Raw genomic sequence first — 22681 nt, 5'->3', positions numbered from 1 at the left:
TTTGAATAATTCAATGCCCGATATTGAAAGAGAAGACTTGCTGCCTGATGTGGTTTACTCTCCTCATCGTGGAGAAAATTTGAACTGCCCTTCTACCCAGACAGATACCTGGGCTTGGCTCCTTCGCCTGCACTCACTCCTTCTCCATCGTGCAGAGCCCTACCAGCCCCACGATGGCTCTGCGGTTTGTGTATAAATGGAAGAAAACAGCCCGGGCCACTGCAGGGGCTCTGGGTCCTGCCTGGGGCTCAGCTCACAGACCCCTAGGAAGGGATATCTTTTTCTAATTGGTTTAGGCAGAAGGGTTCCTTTCTCGGAGCTGCACAAAGTTGCTACACAGGCTAAAAGAGATGTGCCGCTGTGTGAAAAAACACAAGACCAGCCGTATCCCTGCGGAGACTCCCACGGCGTGACCACGGTGCCCTGCGGACACCTGATGGAAGGGACCACACGCGCCTCCCCGTCCTCAGGGAAAGAGGGCTGAGCTGTGGTCCTGCCTCCTTTCAGCAGCCCTGTGCCTACAGCCGTGAGGCTGTGGCCTCAGGCAAGGGGTCCCACCTGCACCGCAGCCCAGGGGACCTAGAAGCTTCGATTTACTTCAGTGTTCTCATGTCAAAGCCTGCTGTGCTGCTTACATGACAGATACGTGTCCGTTATTTGATGTGATGATGGCAGAGCTCACAAGTACAGACCATTGCTTCCTTCCCCAGCCACTCCCTGTCCACCTCCACCCTTCCTACTCCGGTCCCTCTGTCATTTTCCTGCCTCCCACCTGCCCCCCATCTTCCTCCTCTCTCCTTCCCTTGCCCAGGCCTCTGGAAGGCGCATCTGTGATGATCTCCTTGCCTCACTCTTCCTATTTGCTTTACCTGTTAAGCTCTCTGGCTTTCTGGTCTACTACCGTCCTCTAGTTGAAGGGAATAATGAATAAAAGTATATGTTGGCTTTTTCTTGTTTCTTCTATTCTAAATGCTTCAAAGGCAAAGTCCTACCATATTCAGTGTGTTCTCCCAAAATGAGGCCAGGGATCCCTAAGTCATACATACGATGATATTGGTAATGGTGCACCGGGCAGTCTCTGGTTGTGGGACCCCAGACCTGGTTGGGCCGTTCTAGAGCCTGGTAGCAAAATTCAGATAGCACTAACCTGACTTGGAAGCAGGAGGGTGAGTGTTGGTAGTAGGCATGGTTGACATCTTAGTCCTCAATAGACTATGTTCTGAAGAACATCTGAAAGTCTCTTGTCCTTGAGTCCTTCCATGTCAAAAACATTTGTCTTATTTTACAATTAATTTATCACACATTTTGGTGACTTCATTCATCAGATTGTAGAGACTGAGAGGGACTTTTCAGTCCAACTAACAATGACTTGTTTTGCCAGCGTGTAACCTTCTAAGGACAAAACCTGTTCTCTTTTTAACAGCTGTCTTCCCAGTGCCTGGCAGAAATCCCAGCATACAACAGCCTCTCCACAAATGTCTGTAGAATGAGTGAATGAATGAATGAGTGAGTGAGTGAATGGATGGATGAGTGGATGGATGGATGGATGGATGAGTGAATGAATGAGAGAATGAGTGAATGGATGGATGAATGAATGAGTGAATGGATGAATGAATGAGTTAATGGATGGATGGTTGGATGGATGAGTGAATGAATGAGAGAATGAGTGAATGAATGGATGAGTGAATGAGTGAATGGATGAATGAATGAGTGAATGGATGAGTGAATGATGAATGGATGAGTGAATGAGTGGATGGATGGATGGTTGGATGGATGAGTGAATAAGTGAAAGCTACGTGCTTAATAAGGTGCCAAACACCATTGCTCACCGCAATAAGGAGGCTGCAGGCAGTGGTGGAAGCCACACAGACACACACCTATGATCTGTTAGAACTGTCACAGTCGGGGGCGCCTGGGTGGCTCAGTGGGTTAAGCCGCTGCCTTCGGCTCAGGTCATGATCTCAGGGTCCTGGGATCGAGTCCCGCATCGGGCTCTCTGCTCAGCAGGGAGCCTGCTTCCCTTCCTCTCTCTCTGCCTGCCTCTCCATCTACTTGTAATTTCTCTCTGTCAAATAAATAAATAAAATATTTGAAAAAAAAAAAAAAGAACTGTCACAATCGTGTACATGTAAAGTCTTACATGAACAAGGAACATGAACAAGGAACAGTAACCTGAGTGGTGTGCAGAGTGGGGAGAGAGAGAGGGAGGCCTGGATATACCACCTTTTCAAGTCACACAGAAAATTTTAGCGGAAAGAAAAACATTTTTAATTTGGGGGATAAATTATTTATAACACAATTCTCAAAATACAGTTAAAAACTGGAGAACCAAGCATATGGGAAGCCGTGGGGATGGGCAGGGGGAGAGGCTGCTCCTTAGCGCTGAGGTCCTGGAAGGCAGTCGCCACGCCCTCGCCACGCCCGGGAAGTCTGCTCACCAGGACCGCTCTCCCAGAGCAGAAATACACGCCACATCGCCTCTTCTTCCTTTCTCCTCAATCAAAACTGAAAAGGCTTCAAGAATCAGCTTTGTTAGTCAAATGAGCATGCTTGCATTTTCTTAGATTCTTATTCAAGTGTCTGGTAACCCAAAGCCTGGTATGTGACTTCAGTATGTATAATAAAAATGACAATCCCGGGGCGCCTGGGTGGCTCAGTGGGTTAAGCACCTGACTTTTGATTTAGGCTCAGGTCGCCATCTCAGGGTCCTGAGATCCAGCCCCGGGTCAGGCTCTGCCCTCAATGGGGAGTCTGCTTGAGATTCTCTCCCTCTCTCACTCTCTCCCATACCCCTCACACTCTTTCTCTCTCTCAACATAAATAAATAAAACCTTTCAAAAAAAAAAAAAATGAACAATCACTGGCCTTCACCCTAGACCTACTGAGTCAGAATCCCTGGAGACAGCACCCTCGGAATCTGCATTTTATGGACTAAAGCACCTAAATAATTTTTTTTTAATTAATTGAGTTAAGAGCATATCCTTCTAGTCCTTTTTCTGTGTACTCATATTCAAAGACACATTTATAAAAGGATGCAGTATTCTCCTTCTATTTCTTAAACATAAATTAAGTGCTATTGTTCTAGGCATGTCATTCAGCTCCTCCATCCTTTTTGGACTGAGTAAGAGCGTTTGCCAACTGTTTTGTGTCACTGTGATGAAGCCCATCTCATTCTTTTAAACCATGGCTAAGTATCCGTAACGTGAATATGCTATACTTTATTTAGCAGCTGGTGAATATTTCAATTGCTTGTAATTTTTTTTTCTGCTTTGTGACTGAATTTGCAAAGAGCACATCTTTCAGACTGTTTCTTTCAGGCATTCGATTGGTTTGCTAGTGCTAGTCGAGCAAAGAACCACACACAGTAGAAGCGTCACATCTCACAGTTAATGAGGTTAGAAATGCAAGATGGAGGGGTCAGTAGGGTCCTGATCCTGCGGAAGGCAACATAGAAGGACCTTGTCCAGGCCTCTCTGCTAGCTGCTGGTAGCTCCTTGGCTTGTGGGGAGATAACTCCAGGCTTCACATGGTGGCCTCCCCATGTGGGTACCTTTTATAAGGACACCACTCAGATTAGGTGCCCAGCCTACTCCATGTGACCTCATGTTAACAAATTACAACTGAAATGATCTTATTTCCAAACAGGTTATATTCAGAAGGGTTGGGGATTAGGATTTCAACATATGAGTTGTATTTTTTTTTAAAGATTTTATTTATTTATTTGACAGAGATCACAAGTAGGCAGAGAGGTAGGCAGAGAGAAGGGGGAAGCAGGCTCCCTATTGAGCAGAGAGCCTGATGTGGGGCTTGATCCCAGGACCCTGGGATCATGACCTGAGCCGAAGGCAGAGGCTTAACCCACTGAGCCACCCAGGTGCCCCTCAACATATGAGTTTTGAAGGTTCAACTCCTAACTCACAATGGGCCTTCATCTCTAAACGTTGTGGTCAGACACCCCTATTGGTAAAACACATTTTGAGCAGGTACTGGAACTAGATGTACATTTAAATATTTGTAAGTGACATGGATGTGCTTGTATACCAGTATGTGCATTTTCTAACTCCCTTAGGTCAGTTCCCCAGGAAACAGACACTGAGGCCCTGAGATTTACATGCAGGAATTTTAGGAGGGAAAGTAGGGCAGGCGGACAGAAGGCCAACAACAATGCACTTGCAAAAGAGTGCTGGTCCCTCAGGAGTTCAGGGGCTGGGATGGCCCGTTAGAACCATCTAGAATTGAGGCAAGGGATGAGGCCAACCCCCATCCTGGCCAGTCATTAGGTACAGGTTGCCCAGAATGGGCAAGGTGGCTCCCCAAGGAAGAGGGCCCTCACCAGGTGCTCAGCTATGAGCCTTTGGCAGCCAACCTTCCAACCAGCTGGGAACCAGTCCTTTTGCCCTAAAAGGGCACTTAGTCAGTACTCTCTAGGGCTCTCCACAAAACAGACTCTCAACAAGGAATCATAGAGGATGACGTAAAGTTAAACATAAATAGAAGTGATCCTACTTTGCCAATACTCAATGAGTCATGCGTGTCCCCTGAGATACACAGAATCCACTTTGCAGACCACTGTTGAATCACACCAAATATGCATCTTAAACTTTAATAAAAACTGACAACCACCTTCCTAAGTGGCTACCCCAAATCACTGTCCCATCAGGAGTGTGTACAATGGTCCCCATGTCATCTCCTGTCCTCAGCAGACCTTGATATCACCAAACTTCCTGAAGTTTTACCATGTTGGATGCCAGGGCATCCCTTCAATTTAATATGTGTCTTCTGATTCCTAGAAACACTGAGGCTCGTTCTCTTTCACGGATTGTGTATTTATAACTTTTGTCCCTCATTCTTTTAGATTCTCTGTCTTTTTCTTACTGCTTCATGGGCATTACTTATATCTTTGAATATGAACTTTAGTTCCTTTTTAGGCAGAGTAAAACCTGGTAACCATACCACTATTCTTTCTGTCCCTAGTTATATTCCCGTCTTCACGGGATGAGTATGTGCGTGAAACTAACCAGAAGCTCTGGGATCATCTGCTTGGAGACGAAGGACTTGGGTCCCGTCCTGATGCTGTCATATACCAGTTATGTGCATACAGGAGGTTGATCTGATCTCTCGGATCCTCAGTTTTCTTTTGAGAAAAATGGGAATAATCCCAATTCCCAGGGTTGTTTTGAGAATTTCATGACTTTAGGCATGTGAGAGTCTTTATCAAAATGGCTTATTTTTTGGTCTTCATTAAAAAGGTGTCAAAATCTCTCCTTTCTTCTAGGATCCAACCACTCATGCACTTGTTCCTCTCTAAATAATAACTTATTATTGCTAACCACACTATGGTTCCCATCCTGGACATGAGCAATGGGGAAAAGAGATTTTTTTTTTTTTTTTTTTTTTTTAAGAAAGAGCTCACTTGCTAAGGATAAGGGAGAAACTCCATTGTGTGTGTGTGTGTGTTTCACTCTTAGAATCAAAGGGAGGGACTTCAATCCTTCCCAAGAATTCAGGCTGGAGGAAGAGAACTGTATTTACAGATGCCCTCTACCTTGTGGTGAATCAGAGCTTGACATTCCTTGACCTGTGCCTTAGCCTTGCTATAAAAGGCATGGAGGGAGACGCCTGGGTGGCTCAGCGGGTTAAAGCCTCTGCCTTTGGCTCAGGTCATGATCCCAGGGTCCTGGGATCGAGCCCCGCATCTGGCTCTCTGCTCAGCAGGGAGCCTGCTTCCCCCTCTCTCTCTGCCTGCCTCTCTGCCTACTTGTGATCTCTCTCTGTCAAATAAATAAATAAAATTTAAAAAAAAAAAGTCATGGAGGGGAGGCTTGACTCCCCTTACATCTCCAGTCTTCCTGTAACAAACAGTGTGTAAGTGGACAGATTCACCATGGAAAGGAAACCATGTTTTCCAGTCCTGTTCTTCTCAGCCTTACCTGTTTGGTGAACAGAGTTTGGTCCATCTTTTAAGATAAGATGAATTTCCTAGTCCTCCACTGGTCTTCTGTTCATGCTCCCATGGTTAAAAAGGCATGATCTGTTCAAGAAATGGTGAATGATTCCATGAAATTGAAGATTTAGTAAGTCAAGTGGGTGAAAGTCCTGGAAAAGTAGGTTCCAAGTCCACTGAGGACATGCTTGCACGCCAGACGTTGTAGCAGCAGAAATCAAAGTGTTTAAAATATGATAGGGCCGTGCTTGGATGTGATTTTTCAGAAGGTGATGACAGCATTAGTGTAACAGAGTGACAGGTGGCAGGAAGTTTTCATGGTCGGCATATCCTTCTCCCGTCCCCTGGGCCCCCTGCTCTAGCCCACCACTGCCCTTTCCTTATCTGAGAAATCCCAGGAATATCTGAAATACAGGACAATTAAGTGCACCAACTCTTGCCAGCTCTCTGACCATAAGACTAGGGGACCCAAACGTGCTTACTGGGAAATCACATACAAGAAAACTGTAAGGCAAGAAAAGAAATACAAGAGCAAGATTTGCCTACACAGCTTTAGTTCTTTTTTTCAGATGTCTTTCATGTGGGTCCTTGGTTCACAACAGCTGGAGCTGGGACTGTGCTGTCCAGGCACCCTCCCTCGTGGCCTCTGTCTCCCACTGTCCCCGGCTGCACTGTTCAACTGAGACTTCACTTTCTTCTGTTTCCCTTTCCCTATGGCCTTTTCCCAATCTCCCATTTGCGTATTACTCACTGTTTAAAATGTAGCTTTTCTATTATTCACATAGGGTGAGCCCAGCGGACCAGGAGATGCTTGCTTTTGGACAGATAGCTTGTTACGGTTCCCGGGAAGAGGCGGCATGTCGTGCCATAGGCTGGAGACAAGGAGAGGTCCCGAGGAAGCCGCAGAAATCTGTCAGGAGACAGAAAGGATAAAGGGAACCCGCAGACATGCACATTTATTGTGGTTTCTGCCAGGAGAAATGGGTGGGGTAGGGTGAGCAAGTTTAGCATGTTGAATCATTTCAAGCTCTGAGGCAGAGGGACTGTCCCCAGCTCTTTGGCACCCGGCTGTCTTCATCAGTTTGGGCTGCTAGAACATGATACCATAGACCGGATAGCTAAAACCAGCACGACTTTCTCCCAGTCCTGGAGGCTGGCTATCTGGGATCAGGGTGCCGGCAGAATTGGGTTCTGGTGAGAGCCTCTTCCAGGCAAAGACTGCAACTTCTCATTGTGTCCTCACAGAGCAGAAAGGGAGCAAGCTAGCTCTCTGGCTCTTCTTCGAAGGGCACTAATCTCATTCATGAGGGCCTCACCCTTATGACCTCATTACTTCTCCCTCACGCTTATGACCTCATTAAGTCCCTCCAGATACTATCCCATTGGGATTAGAATTTTGACAGATGAGTTTTGTGAGGACACAAACATTTAGTCCGTGGAATCTATCATAGGAAGGCAAGGGGAAGCAGATGGTGGCCTGGAGTGTGACTGCTCCATAGAGGACATGGGTGGCGGTGGGGGCTCTGGGCTGGTTGGTTTGCACACACAAGGTGTGCTTGCTTGTGGGTAAGTTGTTTACTATCTGCAGGAATTGGCCGATGCTGGGAGGATCAGACCCTCCATCCCAGCAAGGCCCCAAGATGTCAATAAAAATCACCAGAATGAAAAGACATGATGACTACACTCATATACTTAATGGAAGGCAAAGACTTAGAGAACAGAATTTGTGTTCATTCGACACCATTTACACAGCCCTTTATGTGCCACTGTCTTTTCCTGCATGTCTCTCCCTCACTGGTTACAAATTTAATTCTCTTTTAAGCATTTTTTCATCGGACTCATGCCCTCCTCCTCCATGCTACCCCTTCTGTGGAATGTCTCACGCGACGAGAGAACCAGGGTGCTGAGGGCCTGGTGATTCCACCACACGCCACCACACCCATCACACTGCCTCAGGTCAAGAGATTTCACTTCCTTTTGGCCATAACCTCACCCTCCACTCAGATGACCTGCCTCTGTCACCAAGTCTTTGCACCGGTCAGAACACAAGACAGTGCTAAGGTTTCTGTCTTCACGAAGAATGGAGTGTGTGTGCAAGAAAGTTGATTTTAAAAATTAACCATAATGCACACAACATGGTATCAAAATTCTTAAGCAACTGCCCTTTTCTTTAGGCAGGAAATGTCCTTAGATCTTGAAAATGGAAGTCTACTGTAGCCTATGTATACAGATCCTCGCTTCACGTAAAAGACACATCTGCCCTTAATGCCTAAAGGTATTAGAAACATAGATTTCCTTTAGTTTACAGCGTCTCCTGTGTTGTTGTTGTTGTTTTTCTTCTACCAACATAAATTTCATTCTTTTCCTCTAGTTGTAAGGCCTCTTACCCTTCTATCCAGTGCTCACTCTCCTGGACTCTGCCAGAAGCCCTTTTTGTGGACTCACGCCATAAGACTCAGTTCACAGAGCGATGCCTGCGTCCTGTGGCCAAATGTTTTCTTTTCTCCTTTTCTGAGTTGTAAGTCTTAATGCTCAAGCTTATGTCTAAGACCTTTATCCCACCGTAGAAAGTTGAGGAGCTGATTTCGGCTTTTAGTCTCTTGTATTTACACCCCATACCACTCGGGTTTCTTCTTGCTTTCTTCTTAAATGCTTCTTGAAACAGGGATCATTTCTGGGCCTTTGGTTGAAATCACCCGGGGCCCAGTTAAGAGCAGTTCTCTGCACAGAATGAGTATTCAGTAAATATTAACTGACTCGTGGTGACAAAACAAATGAAGATGCCCTTGTAGTCGATAGAAACATGAAACTGTGGTTCTCTTCTCGACTTTTTCTCGATATGGGAGCCCTAATTGAGGTTATTTTTTCTTTCCCGAGTTACATTAGTTATTTTCTAGGAATCTTCCCTTAGGCCATATATTTCACAGATTAGGTATTTTCTTCAGATGTTGGGAGTTATTGGACATGTAAAAACATATATGACCCTGATCCTGTTAAACAGCCTCTTAGAATAAGAAGCCAATTATTCTGCTCAATACCAATGCATATTAATGTTGTATTATGTGCAAATATTTAGGTATAGGTCCGTGTACACATACATCCATTAAGCAATAAAATATCTAAATTAAAAATGGCAAGCTGAAAAAAATTCTGAGTGCAAAGGTGTGATTGCTTTGGAACAGGCAATTTAGAAAAAAGGTTCGGTCCTTAATTGGCCAAGTTAAACAAGGCACAATTACTACTAACTCGGTCCCCAAAGATTGCTGTAATAGTGTCATGTTTAACTTGGCTGGTTAAATTACAAATAGTGTTCTCCTTTTCTGATTTGGTTCATTTGGCTAATATAATGCCTTTCTATGGCTGACTTTTTCTTTCCTGACTTGGCCCCTTCTGTGAACAGAAAATCCATGGATTAGGAAATATGTGTACCTAATTTCTTTTTAACAGCAAAATGTACACTTTTTTTAACGAGTTTCTGATGCAACTTTATAAGCACAGCGTTGCGCAAATGTCAATGGTTCATCATAAAATTAGTGGATTTGTACCAACACTCCTTCTAACCCTTAAAATAGTCTTAACCCATTTTTGTTTTGTTTTATGTTTCAGGTGATGAAAAAAATGTTCTTTCTGTACTAACTTCAACCTCTTCTGTTGCTGGGAGATGAGTGCTGAACTTACACATTCAGTGTGTTCAATTAGCCAGCTCACAAATCCCACCCAGATCCACAACGGCACAGGGAAGGGTGGTTAAATATTTATCTCCATTTCTCTCTAAGTACATCGGAATTCAGAAAAGGCCAATTTCTTTGTTCAGGATGGTCAGTCCCAATGCATAGCAGATGAAACAGGCATCTCATTTCGTACGTAATGCCACGGAATCTGACTCAACATAATAGTCAGTTTCTCTGGTAGAGAAACGTACATACACATGTGTTTGCATTAAGCATTAATTTACTTACTCAGAAACAGTAAACACTTAAGGAGGGATTACAATGTGTCAGGTTCTATATTGGGCTCTAGATACGTAGAAGTTAATAAGACGCAATCTTTGCCTGTAAGAAGCCTGTGACCTATGCTTTGTGCCTTTGTTGGGTTAGTTCCAAGCACACAAATCAGAAGCAAGATGGCTTGACTCCGAATCTTAGTGCTTCATTCCTTAATTTTGTTTAAATTCATAACACTGGCTCAATTTGTCTTCGCCAACTCTTTCCTGCAGATCACCAGCCGGTTCTGTCTAGCCTCCCTTTGGAATAACAGCTCCTCTCCCAACCCAGTTTACACTGCTTTCATGGTGTCTCCAACCTCAGAATGAACTCTTAGGATAGAGCTAATTAGTCTATCTTGTTATAGCAAATCACGTCATAAAAACTGTCTGGGTTACCTCTCCCTTGGTTGTTTGCCTTGAGTCAGAGCCAGCAAAACCAAATGCAAAAATGAGAGATGATTTTCAGATACCTTCACCTGAGTTATTCACTTACGCGTAAGCTAGAAACATCAAGTCATTTTTTTTTAAAATCTGAATTTGCTTCTTAAATTCTCATACTTCCCATATTTTCTATTCTCCCAAGCCAGGACCTGCTTTCAGGCCGAAAGGTGTGTTGGGGATGTGGCAGTGTGGGGGAAAAAGATGCCCATGATATTCTATTTGGGTCTACAATTTGAAGATAGAGATGGTCCAATCTGTACATTTATCATCAGAAGTAATATCTTGATGTGGCTTTCTCTGATGTGTTATTCTGAATGAGCCAAGCTTATGACCTAAAGTGATAAATTCTCTAGACCAATGTATTGCTCCATTGTGACATGTTGACTTTCATTAATGCATAAACAATAAAATGAACCTGTATGTAAATGTCTGTTAACCATCTTCATCAATAAGCATACAAGCAAGTGAGCCAACAAATAAAAACCAGTCACTGCATAATGAATGGGACGTGTGGACCAGAAAGCCTAAAGTTCCAGAAGTGTCAGGAGTATAGACTCTATACCATGAAGAATAATTTTACAGTTAAAAGAGGATGTTTCCTCCTGGGATTCAGGAGAAGGCATCTATGGGATATGCTGAGGGGTATGACAGGAAGACCCAACACCACAGATAATATCTGTTGTTTTTCCAATAAATAATCTTACCAGAAGCCCAATATATAAGTAGGTAAAGAAGAAAGTAATCTTGTCAAAATGGGAGAAGAAGATGCCTGGCCTCTCTCACACTCATCCACATGTGGGAACAGGAGCCACACACTCACTTATATGCAGACACTCGCATGAGCTTGATTTGCCGCATGACCCCTGAGGAGGATTCGTGGGGTGTAGTCAGAAAATCTCTCCCTACATTTACCCTGATAGAGCCAGAAGCAATAATAGTTGGACCTGGCTTGGTGCCTAAACTGTAAATTTGTAATTAGTTCTAGAAAAAAATGATACTCAAATCAAGATTGAGCTTGGGAGAGAGAAAGGAATCTGATTTGGAATGTCTGCACGGGCTTATGAAATTATACGTGAAATACCGGGAATGTTGAATCCTGGGTTTTAGCTCTGGCTAACAACTAATCTGATTACCTTGAACAAGTTCCTTAAGCTCTCTGTCCTGAAGTTTTCTTATACTCGTAATGATGAAACGCAGTAAAAAGATTTCTGTCTTCAGTCCTCTTCTGCAGATGCTGTGTACTACCATATGTAGGAAAACACATTCCAAAGACAAATACTAGGATGCCTACAAATTCTTTCCCATGAACATCCAGTTTATTGAGCAATAAATAAAAGAAGAAAACAAGATTATTCTGCAAAATATAGCCTGACATTCTAAAAGACCCTGACCCATCTTTCATCAAGCATTTCCTTCTGGTGGTGGAACTAATTCTTGGATTTAGAAAAAAACTCACAACATGATGCTTCAACTTCATCCAATGTCTTAAACCACCATCCATGTGGACAAAAGATCCAGGAATGGGAACCAACCACAGCCTGATGCTACAAATTCTGGTTAATCACTGCAGGCACAGGACTTTGTCCCATCCGCTTTCTGGATTTCCAAGAGAGTCAACCATACAGCACGAGCCAAGGTATTGTTGGACAAGAGGAACATGCCATTGGAGTGGGCCAAAGCTGAGCGGTGATTTAGAATTCTATGTACCTGGCATTCATGATACTTCTGAAACAATTCTGAAGCACAGAACTCCTTAAAATATAATCTCTTGCCTCTGCCCAAAGTTATCTTCTCCATCTTCTGCTAAAGCTCTTCACTTTCTGCTGTCCTCTTTGTTTGGCTACTGTTTTTTTGGTTTTGTTTGTTTATTTTTTTTTTTTTTGTTTTTTAACCCAGGGCTTTATTTATCCCCCAGTAGAAACAAAAAGTTCAAGAATTATATTCTGGTCACTGCAGAAAATATTGGCTCTAAATTCTAAATGTTGTGGTCAGCCTAGTGAAACTGAAGTCATATAAAAGACACACAGTAGGGACGCCTGGGTGGCTCAGTTGGTTGGACGACTGCCTTCGGCTCAGGTCATGATCCTGGAGTCCCGGGATCGAGTCCCGCATCGGGCTCCCAGCTCCATGGGGAGTCTGCTTCTCTCTCTGACCTTCTCCTCGTTCATGCTCTCTCTCACTGTCTCTCTCTCAAGTAAATAAATAAAATCTTTAAAAAAAAAAAAAAAAAAAAGACACACAGTGAACAGTCACATTGAGGCATGCTTCAAGATGACTCCAAATATGTTTGTATATAATTCAACTCATTCTCAACTACACCATCCCTTTTGGAAAAGATCTTTAAAAACACACTATTATGACAATTAAGGTACTACAATTTTTAAAATTATTTATTTATTCATTTATTTGAGAGAGGGAGAGCATGAGTAAGAGAGAGAGACAGCATGGGCAGGGAGAGAGGCAGAGCAAAAAGAGAAGCAGGGAAACCCAAGCATCCCAACAAATTTCTGAAATTACTTAAGAATCAACCTTCCTTAATGAGCTTGGCTAACTGAAATGTTATATAAAAGCTTAGGACTCTTTCAGCTTGACATTGGTGTTTATTGATTGTATAGGTTCTACTGAATAACCAAGACAGTTCATGTAATTTAAGATCATGTATCTGAAGGAAGAAGGAAAACATAAGATTTTCTTTCTTTAAAACAATATTAGAACTGATCCATTCATTCATTCACTATTTATATAACAACTATATGCCCGTGATTGTGCTGAGCCCTGAGGAAGCAAGAAGGAGTAAATAATTTCTCTCGTGAGTCTTCTTTGTATGGCTATTTCGGGAATTGGCAGTGGGTTGTGGAGAAGGACAGACTTGAGAAGCTATATTTAGTCATGCCTTTGCCAAGTTGTCGTGTCCCTGCAAATGTATGGAATGAACTCTGCTTTATCAGAAATTACGGGTACAACAGAAATGGGCCAAAAAATTTAAAAAGTGGAAGAAAATTGTCTAGATGTAATAAATTCCAGCTACGGAAGGTGTCTAATACAGAAGAGCTCACTCCCCCGAGGTTCTTGCAGACCTCCCACTGTCTTCAAGGTGTTTAGTAGGAATAATAATGAAGTCTCCGGATGTGACCAGGTCATTTTTAGATGAACTAAAGGCGTGTGTTACATCTGATGATATTGAAGGCATTGTGTGTCTCACAGCTGTTACGCATGTTATTTTGGTTATTAATAAAGGCAAACACAGGAGCTCAAAAGTAAAGGAAGTCGCGGCCAGCGTTCACAGAAAACTGAAGACGTACATGGAGATCACCCTGGACGAGGACAGCACGGAGAGGTTTCTCTATGAATCGTCATCGAGGACTCTGGGAGCACTTCTGAATTCATGACCAAGCCGGCATCTTCGGTCACAAAACAGGAAAAGGACTCAGTGAAAGTGAAATGAATGTGTGTTTTCCTAGGGTTTTTAATGTTAATAACTGGTGTCACAGGGGTGGGATTTGTTTGGGGAGTTACAAGGAGGAAACTCAAAGGTTCTTAAGCTTTTCCCTGGTGCCTGCATAAATACTATATTTACTATAAAGGACTCTGGGTATCAGTGGTGCAAAGGAAAAAAAGACACTTTTCTAGCAAACGTGGTTGTTTTAAAAAGGAATTTATATATATGTATGTATATGTATAAAAGTGTTGCTTAATGTTTACACTGCAAATTCTCTCCTGACTTTGCATTTTTGTGACAAAGAAATGTTATCTAATAAAATCATCGAATTGAAGTTACATGCTCTGAGAAAGATAGCACAATAGAAAAGGTAACAGTTCTTTCCTCTAGCTCTGGGCATGCAGAATTATCCCTGATCCTCAGTGAACCTGGGTTTTCTCAGAAAAATGGACGAAAGACTGCTGTTCTGCTTTGGAAATAATTAACATTCATAATTGCTGTCTTCTTCCAAAACACACAATAGTTGAGAAGGCAGAGACCATGCCCATTTGTCCCCACCATGTTATCCACAGTTACAAAGCTGACGAGGCACACAGAAATATTTGTGGAAAGATAGCACGCAGTTCTTAAAGATTCTTGTGAAGGAGACACGAGAACGCATTTGACAAATTATTTGAGTATGGTGAAACATTATTTTAAGTTAAAGAACTCACTCAGAGAGTTTGCAGTTTGGGTAAATGCTTGACCTCTCTGTGGGAATAACTAAGTTGCTTACCAGGAAGATTTCTGGGCCCAGACTTCGAAGGCAAAATCTGGCTCAGTAGCTAATGGTCCCAGCAGTTTCCAGCTCTTCTCTGAGATGATCTATCATTCTCTAGGCATTTCAAAACAAGCTTTCAAAGGGAAACTTTATCCAAGTCTTGGAAAACATCTTCTTCCATTGGCTCCAACATAGAATTTTATGATGTCCAGTGGCCGAGGTCCATGCCCCAGGGGTTTCACTGAGGCTGACTTTGAAACATACCATCTCTAAGTAATGGATGACCAGGATGGAAATCCATGTGAACTCGAACTAAGAAAAGCTCTGGACAGCTTCCTAAGAACACAATCGCAATAAATCACGTAGCTTTAACTAGTAGTCAGTCCTGCCCCATGGCTCCTGAAGAGGGACCAAACTCTTCCCCAGCAAGCAGGCGCACATTTCATCACCCGAGTCCACTGCACCTGCTTTCCTCCCCATCGGGTATCCATCAACATCCCCTCGCCGGCCGCCAGCCAGGCCGGGTCAAATAGTCACAGCTCTAAGTGAACTTAACATTCAAGGAGAAACCTTTTCTTTAAAGGTCCCTTGGAAACCACTGCTGCTCTCACAAATTACTATGACTTCCCCGGCCCCCTGATGTCTCTCTTCCACTCCCATCCCAGATGGCGTGTCCTGTCTGTGAGCCCCATGTCACAGTTACAGGACACCTAGTTACCATGCGCCAGTAGGCTTTTGTCTCTAGACTTAGCCACTTCCCAGACACGACCGTCTCTCTATCACCCTTGAGATCCTGCCAATTCCATCCCAAGCCAAACGTTGTCCAGACAGTGACTCATGGAGGGTCCCTCTGAGCTCTCATCACTGAGTACCTGAGGGCTGACTCCAGACACTTCGAGTCACTGCCCAAGTGAAACCATGAAGAACAGCAGCGTGACAATGACCACACAGTCCGGCATCATGTCTGAAGTGCTTCATTGGTTTCCCTTCAGGAACATCAATATATATATTTTCCTACCCTCAATGGAGGACCTATTGAGAACCCTAAGGAGAGACAGCTGATTATGAAGAACATTTACCAGCAGGATGTAAATTCCAAGGGTTTATGATGTGTTGGACAGCACAAGCCCGGGTGTCTTACACTGGGCATTTATAATTTCCCAGAAAACCAGCACTGCCTTGCTCCCAACTAGAGCCCTACCAGGTGTTCCTGACTGGCAATGGTCCCCAGATGTCACACTTAACCAGTGATGTTCGGTTTCCTTTTTTCCTTTCTGGAGGTAAAGGATTTGCTGGGAGGGTCATGGTTCCCCAGAGGAGCAACAGTAAAGCCGAAGGATCTGGGTGGTGGGTGAGTAATGGGAGACCAAGATGGAGATGTCCTGTGTGTGTGTGTGTGTGTGTGTGAGAGAGAGAGAGAGAGAGAGAGAGAGAGAAAGTCGGTGGCAGGGTGCATTCTGAATTCTAGTAGGGAAGAATTAATTTTTCTGAAGTGCTAGGGAACCCAGGAGAAGAAATATTTGATAGTAATGCTTAGGTTAATGATTAGAGATGGGTAGGGTTAAAAGTTTTTTTAGAAAGATTTTGGTTTTTTTTTTTTTTTTTTTGTCAGAGAGAGTGCACGAGCAGGGGAAGCTGCAGAGGGAGAGGGAGAAGCAGGCTCCCCACTGAGCAGGGAGCCCAATGCAGGGTTGGATCCCAGGCCCCTGGGTCATGATCTGAGCCAGAGGCAGGCACTTAACCAACTGGGCCACCCAGATGTCCCTGGTTAGAAGTTAAAAAACAAAAACAAACAAACAAAAAAAACTTAAAACAACAATAACAAAATTTTAAAAAGCAAGTTCTAAGGGTTGACAGGTTGTTCCTGGAAAAAGAAGTAAAAGCTGAGATATTCCCCTTCCCTTCCAGCTCACCTCCTTCCTTCAGCGTCCTGGTGGGGTCCTTATTGGAAGGGAGCAGAGACCTCCTTGGCATCCACCAGCCCAGGGCAGCCTCTTGTCCCCACCTTGTGCCAGCCTCTTGTCCTGGGATGAAGATATGAAGAGCCCCCTGGCTTCCGGAGTCAGGACCGTGGATGCCTCCAGCCTCAACGAGCCACGACTGCCCACGTGGACACCAAGGGAAGGCCTCCAGGTGCGCTCAGGGTCTGGGACGAGGCCAGTGCTGACACACGCCAAGCCACTAGAGAAGTAAGAGCGGGACTCGGGAAGTGAGCTCAGTCAACTTCATAATGAAGTCGAGTCTGACACCTTGCTGGGACAAAATGATATTTTTTCAACTAGCGGGAAAATGGGCCACTGCTGTTGGTCCTGAGGGATTTGTGCAGTGTTTATTTTTAGTCTTAAATAATTCCAGACTTAGAGAAAATTTGCAATAGAACAAAAACTCCCCATAACAGTTTCACTTGGCCTCTCCAAAGGTTACTATTTTGTCTTTACTGTGGTTGTTTTGTCATTCCCTCTGGAAGGATAGATTAGAAAGAAACACATATATATGCATGTGTATGTATATATAAATCTTTAATAATATATCTCATAAGATCTATAATTTTCTATTCTGAACTAAGATTACATTGTAAGAATAGTGTCTTTTTACCCCTAAATAATATCTCATTGATAGACCTTGTTCACTTCTCTTCAACTTCCCTAAGAATATTGTTTGTAGCTAAATACAATAATTGGTTTTTTCTGGTTCAGGGTTCAATCAGGGACAACATGCTGCACCTAATTGTCCTGTTCCTTTATCCTCCATTAAATGAAACAGTTCCAGAGTCTGTCTTTGTCTTTCGTGAACTTGGTATTTTTGTAGAATGTCCCTCAATTTGGATTTGTCTCATGTGTCCCCATAATGATATTCCGATTTCATTACTTCGGGCAGGAATGTCCCAGAAGGGATGTGTCCCCTTCATACATTGTATCAGGAGACACAGGTATCAATTTGTCCGACTAACAGTGAGGCTCATAACTTCAATGACTTGGTTAAGGTTCAGTCTGCTGGGCTTCTCCACTATATGAAGTTGGTGTTTTCTTCCTTGTCATTGCTATTAATTTGGGGGGAGATATTTGACAGTTAAATCAGTATTCTGCTTGTAATCAAGCTCATACCCATGAGGCTTAACATCCATTGATGTTTCTTGCCTGTATTAGCTGTGTTTGTGATGTCTGCCAGATGATAATTTCATAATTTCATCATTCTTTCCACATTTCTTAGTTGGCATTCCACTTTCCTTTCTCTCCCATTAAAAAAAAATTTTTTTGTTTATATCAGCGTGGACTGGTGGATTCTCATTCAATAGGTCATATTCTGTTAAGGTGAAATTTATTTTTATACACTGATAGTAATACATTAGTATCAGAGAAAGCCATACAGAAGTATCACTTGACTTTTTCAAAGGTCCCTGAGATGCATTTTCTTAGAAAATACTGAGAAATGGAATCTGTGGTTAGTGAGATGTTGGTTTGGATTATGGTCACACACAACTACTCAGTCTGCGATTATCCATAGTAGGGGATGTTAAGAAATAACATCTTCCCAAGGTATTCAAGATTTGGGATGGTTTCTATGACTAGCAAAGGAATTTAGATGTATTGGGTTGAATGTACCTGCCAACTAGATGGCCCCCTAGTTCAAGTCCATAAAAACTCGACTAATTTTGGAACTCATTTGACCTGCATAAAAGGCAGTTCATTGTTTATGGAACTATGAATTGAAGATTACCAAAGGTCAGGGATGAGGAGCCTTCTGAAATGACTTTTGTTGGCATTCTAGATTCTAGAACTCTGTCCTCCTTTCTCCCTTCCCCTGGCTTTCTCTTTGATCTGCCTCCTGCTGATCTCTTCCTTCTCATCATCTCTAAGTTTTGTTACTTTTTCCTTACTCATCGGCTTGTGCCTCAGGCACCCAAGGGCATAGCTTTACCCGGAGCGTTGGATCTCAGCTCTGAAGAACTCTTCTTAGAACTTAGACCAAGCTCACTTGTGAATTATGATTTGGAAGAACTGAGGAGGATGTGGTATTGCTCAGAACTCTCTGTTGGCAAGCAACAGAAATCAACTCAAGCTCATTTAAACACAAGAAGGCATTTATGATAGATATAAAGCATCAGAACAAACTCAAGAGCAGAAAGGTCAACAGGTTTTGGAGAGGGCTTAAATCACACTGAAGGGCTGTCCAGATCTGTGTTTGTCATCTTTGTCCCTGTTTTGACATCAGCTTCATTATTTGCTCTCCTTTCTGCAAACTGACCTTCTCTGCCTCTATGGTTCACATGGAAGAATATGTCTTCCTCTTGGAATCTATAGTCTACAGATAGATGATAGTGACCAGGAAAGTTCAGAAAAAGAGGAAATTTTGTGTATTAGGCAAATACCCAATCAATGTCCCCTAGATTTATTATCCCAGATTTTCTTTCACTATGTATTAAATTCATTATTAAAGAATCATTCCTTTGTGTTAGAATTCCTTCTTTGGACATACCTAATAAGATGTTAAGCAATGTAAAAGTAATTTTTAGAAAAAGGAAAAATAAAACCCATGACTAATCTATCACCCAGTGATACTGCTGAAAATTTTGTGGCATATCATCTTCTATCCTTAACTCTATGAGTGTGTGACTGTTTGTGTTTATTAATAACATGAGTACAGTATGATATATATGTTGCTTCATCACTTAATTAATTAAGTTGCTTTCCAACTTGATTAATTATTCACATGTTGCCTTGTCATTAGCATTTGTTCTAAAACACAATAATTTAATAGTTGTACAGTCTTTCTTCCTATGGCCAGAGCATAATTTAATCAACTCTCAGTATATTAGGCATTGTTTGGGGTGTCCCTTTGGTCCACAGCCCAACCCAGAGAATTAATTGCCTTTGTTCCATGGCTATGATACAGGTTTGATGCTATCCCTCTGGTCAAAATATATTGACCTAGAATGGACCCATGATCTAAGCTCAACCTAGAAGATTCTCTCTCCCAGAAGTGGAATTTGGGCCTATAGATTACCAGTTTTATGTGGAGTTGTGTGCAATTATTGGCAGCTGGGGGGCAACCATACCTTTCCATGGGGTAAGAGAACAGAAACAAAGACTTGACTAAAACACAGATGAATGGAAAAGACTTTTAGAGAGAAGCAGGGTCAGAGCTGGAAAAAAAAAAAAAAAGAGTAACTTCTTAGATTCTCTGCGATTTTTCAATTTCCATTTTTTTTTCCTATCTCAGTTCTCAGTTTCCATTTTTAGTGCTGTAGTGGGCTGAACAGTGTCCCCCTAAAATTTCTGTCCATTCAGAACCTTGGAATACAGTCTTATAATAGGGTCTTTGCAGATGTAATTAGTTAAAAATCTCAAGATGAAATCACTCTGGATTTAAGAAGGGCCCTAAACCCAGTGATTTATATCCTCATCAGAAAAGGAGGGGCACAGAGACAGGAAAAAGCCATGTGAAGTCAGATGTAACAATGACAGTTACGCTGACATAAGCCAAGGGGACACCTTGAGGTTCCCAGGAGCTGGAAAGGCAAACAGGTCTTCTCCTTTAGAGCCCCCGAAATGAGTATGGCACTACTGACACATGGATTACAAACTTCTGGTTTCCAGAACTGGGAAAGAATAAATCTTTTGCTTCAAGCCATCTCGTTTGTGGTACTTTGTTATGACAGCCGTGGGAAACTGAACACAAGTCCTTTCCTGAGGTTCCCCCAAGAGGGAACCCCTGCCTTGAGCCTCCTGCCGTGGAGTTCCCTGCCTTGGGATCTCTTCTCCAACTCTCTTCCAGCCAAGTCCCCCCATGGAGGTCAGGATATGTGCCCATCTGAAACCCATACTCTCTTCTGGACTGTACTCGGGGCAACGTATCCTTGAATTCCCAGCACAAATGGTCCAGCCCACTCAAGGATCTGTGTGGACCCCCTCCCTGGCCTGTCCTCTCAAAGACAAGTCATCTTGCTGGTATATGCACTCCTATATCCAAAGAGTAGGCAAGAATGATTGTTTGCAGGGACTAAGGATGGACTTGAATGAGTGGGCTGGTAAGTCCACACATGCGTGATGTGTAAGCAGGGTCCCTCAAGATGCAGGAAAGACCAGGGGGTGAAAAGAGAATCAGGGAAAGTCAGGGCCAGGGACCAAGGGGCCTGGGACTAGAGTCTGGCTCTCCACGTGCAGCATTTTCTGGCACAAAACTCTGAGAAGTCTAGCACTCCAGGTTGTTTTGAGGGCATATTTGCCAAGGTAGGATGTCAAAACATTATGTCTTCTTGTAGAACTCTTAAATAATCAGACATCTGGAATGTGGACCTCCATTTGTCCCCTTGTCCCAGGCCACAGATATCAAAAGCAAGGCTCCCCGACTGTGTTCCGTACCTCAGTCCCACAAGACATGTTTACGTCACCAACCCCCACTCCTTTGCTTAGGCTGGCTTGTCTTGGCTTCTGTTTCTTGACTCTATAAAATCTTAGTGCATTTTTTTAAAAATTTATGTTATGTTTGGTTTGTGGCCATTATAAATTACACTACAGTGAATCCAAGTGCACACAATTTTGTACATATCCCCAATTATTTCATTAAGATAAAGTCCTAGAAAGGGAATTAGTAAGTCAAGGGGCTAACAGATTAAGACTTTAATACACCAAATTCTTCCCGACAGGCAGTCTAAAAGAGAATGCTTCTCCTTCCCATCCCTGCCAACGATTAAGCCTATCATTCAAGGATTTTCTTTTTTTCTTTTAACTTCAAATGCTTTAAATTCTTCATGTGAATGAGGTAATCCGATCACTCTTTTGCTCAATGGAACATTCTAGAAAATATTGGCTTCTCAGATTGGGGATATGCAAGACTTGCTACAAAGGCTTGAAAGGTGTGGCCCGAAGAGGTAACTCAGACATCTCTCATTTCTCTGCTTGGTTCAGGGGCCAGCACTGCCTTTCAATCGGAAATATTTATATGTAACCAAAGGTACCTTTCAAGCAGAGCACTTTGGAGGGAGAATCCCAGGGTCCTCTCTCTGTGACCTGGTACATCTTATTCTTCTTTTCTGGAGAGGTGGATGGGATATGGGTGGTAAAATGATGGAAAGGCACCAATATCTTTCTGCTTCTGGATGTCAGGAGTTGCTTGTTTTGTCACCCCATTGCAAGAAAAAGAAGGTGAGTGTGAGGAGGAAGAGCACCAGAAGTGTCACCAGCGTGGGGGAGGGGACTTTTTCCGAAAGAGGTTGGCTATAGAAGCTTGCAGGTTAGCAGGGGGAAGAGTCCTTATTTCAAAACTAAGAAGAGTTGAAAGACCAAAGGTATTAATCCTTAAGTCCTTTCTGGGCAATTAAGTTCAGTTAAAACTCACGCTTCTATTCTCCCCAAATTGTGGGACGCCTGCACCCGCACACCCACCCACAGGCTGCACACCATTCTCCAGTGTCCGTCTATGGAAACAAAAATCAATATTGTGTTTTCCATAAAGCACCTATTTAACTTAAAATTGCATTTTATAGTCCATTTACTCCACCAGAGTAGCCCAAAGTCAGTGGCGTCTTTCTATTCATTTACAAGCTGCTGCCCACTTTCCATTGTTCTCCCCAGAGGTGGTAAACCCTGAAGGGGGCTTTGAAACACACAAGCTCCAAGCCCAGAAACTGCAGCAACCAGACCCTGGCGGGAAGCGGAGCACGCACACGCATACTCCAGCACACACACTCATAGCTCCAAGATGACCTGGATGCCTTAGCTTTTTTGTCCTTTCAGGTTAAAATGAAGGAAGGAAGAAAGAGAAAGAGATCGTGGCCTCAGAAGAGATGCAGGGTTATGTGTGTGTGGCTATGTGCCCCTTGTCCCCCATTCTGTGTTGGGCACACGGGTTGTGAGGTCAGGACTGCAGACTTTGAATCAAAGTCACATCCATAAAGTCTACTGTCTGCCTTAGGGGCCTGTGTTTTACCCAAGTAATCCTCTGTGCCTTGGTCAATTGATGCAGCCCTTGCGTGGTGTATCATGGTATAATTCCTTCTTTTTGTAAGGAAAAGAACACTTTCACAAAATAGCGATTATATGGAGCTAAAACAGGCATCACAAACACCTGTCATGCGAAGCCTCCAAGTAGAGAGTTCAGAGGTTTCTAGAA

The sequence above is a fragment of the Mustela lutreola genome, chromosome 6, assembly GCF_030435805.1.
Source record: "Mustela lutreola isolate mMusLut2 chromosome 6, mMusLut2.pri, whole genome shotgun sequence".
Taxonomy (NCBI): Eukaryota; Metazoa; Chordata; class Mammalia; order Carnivora; family Mustelidae; genus Mustela; species Mustela lutreola.
This window is presented reverse-complemented; position numbering follows the sequence as displayed.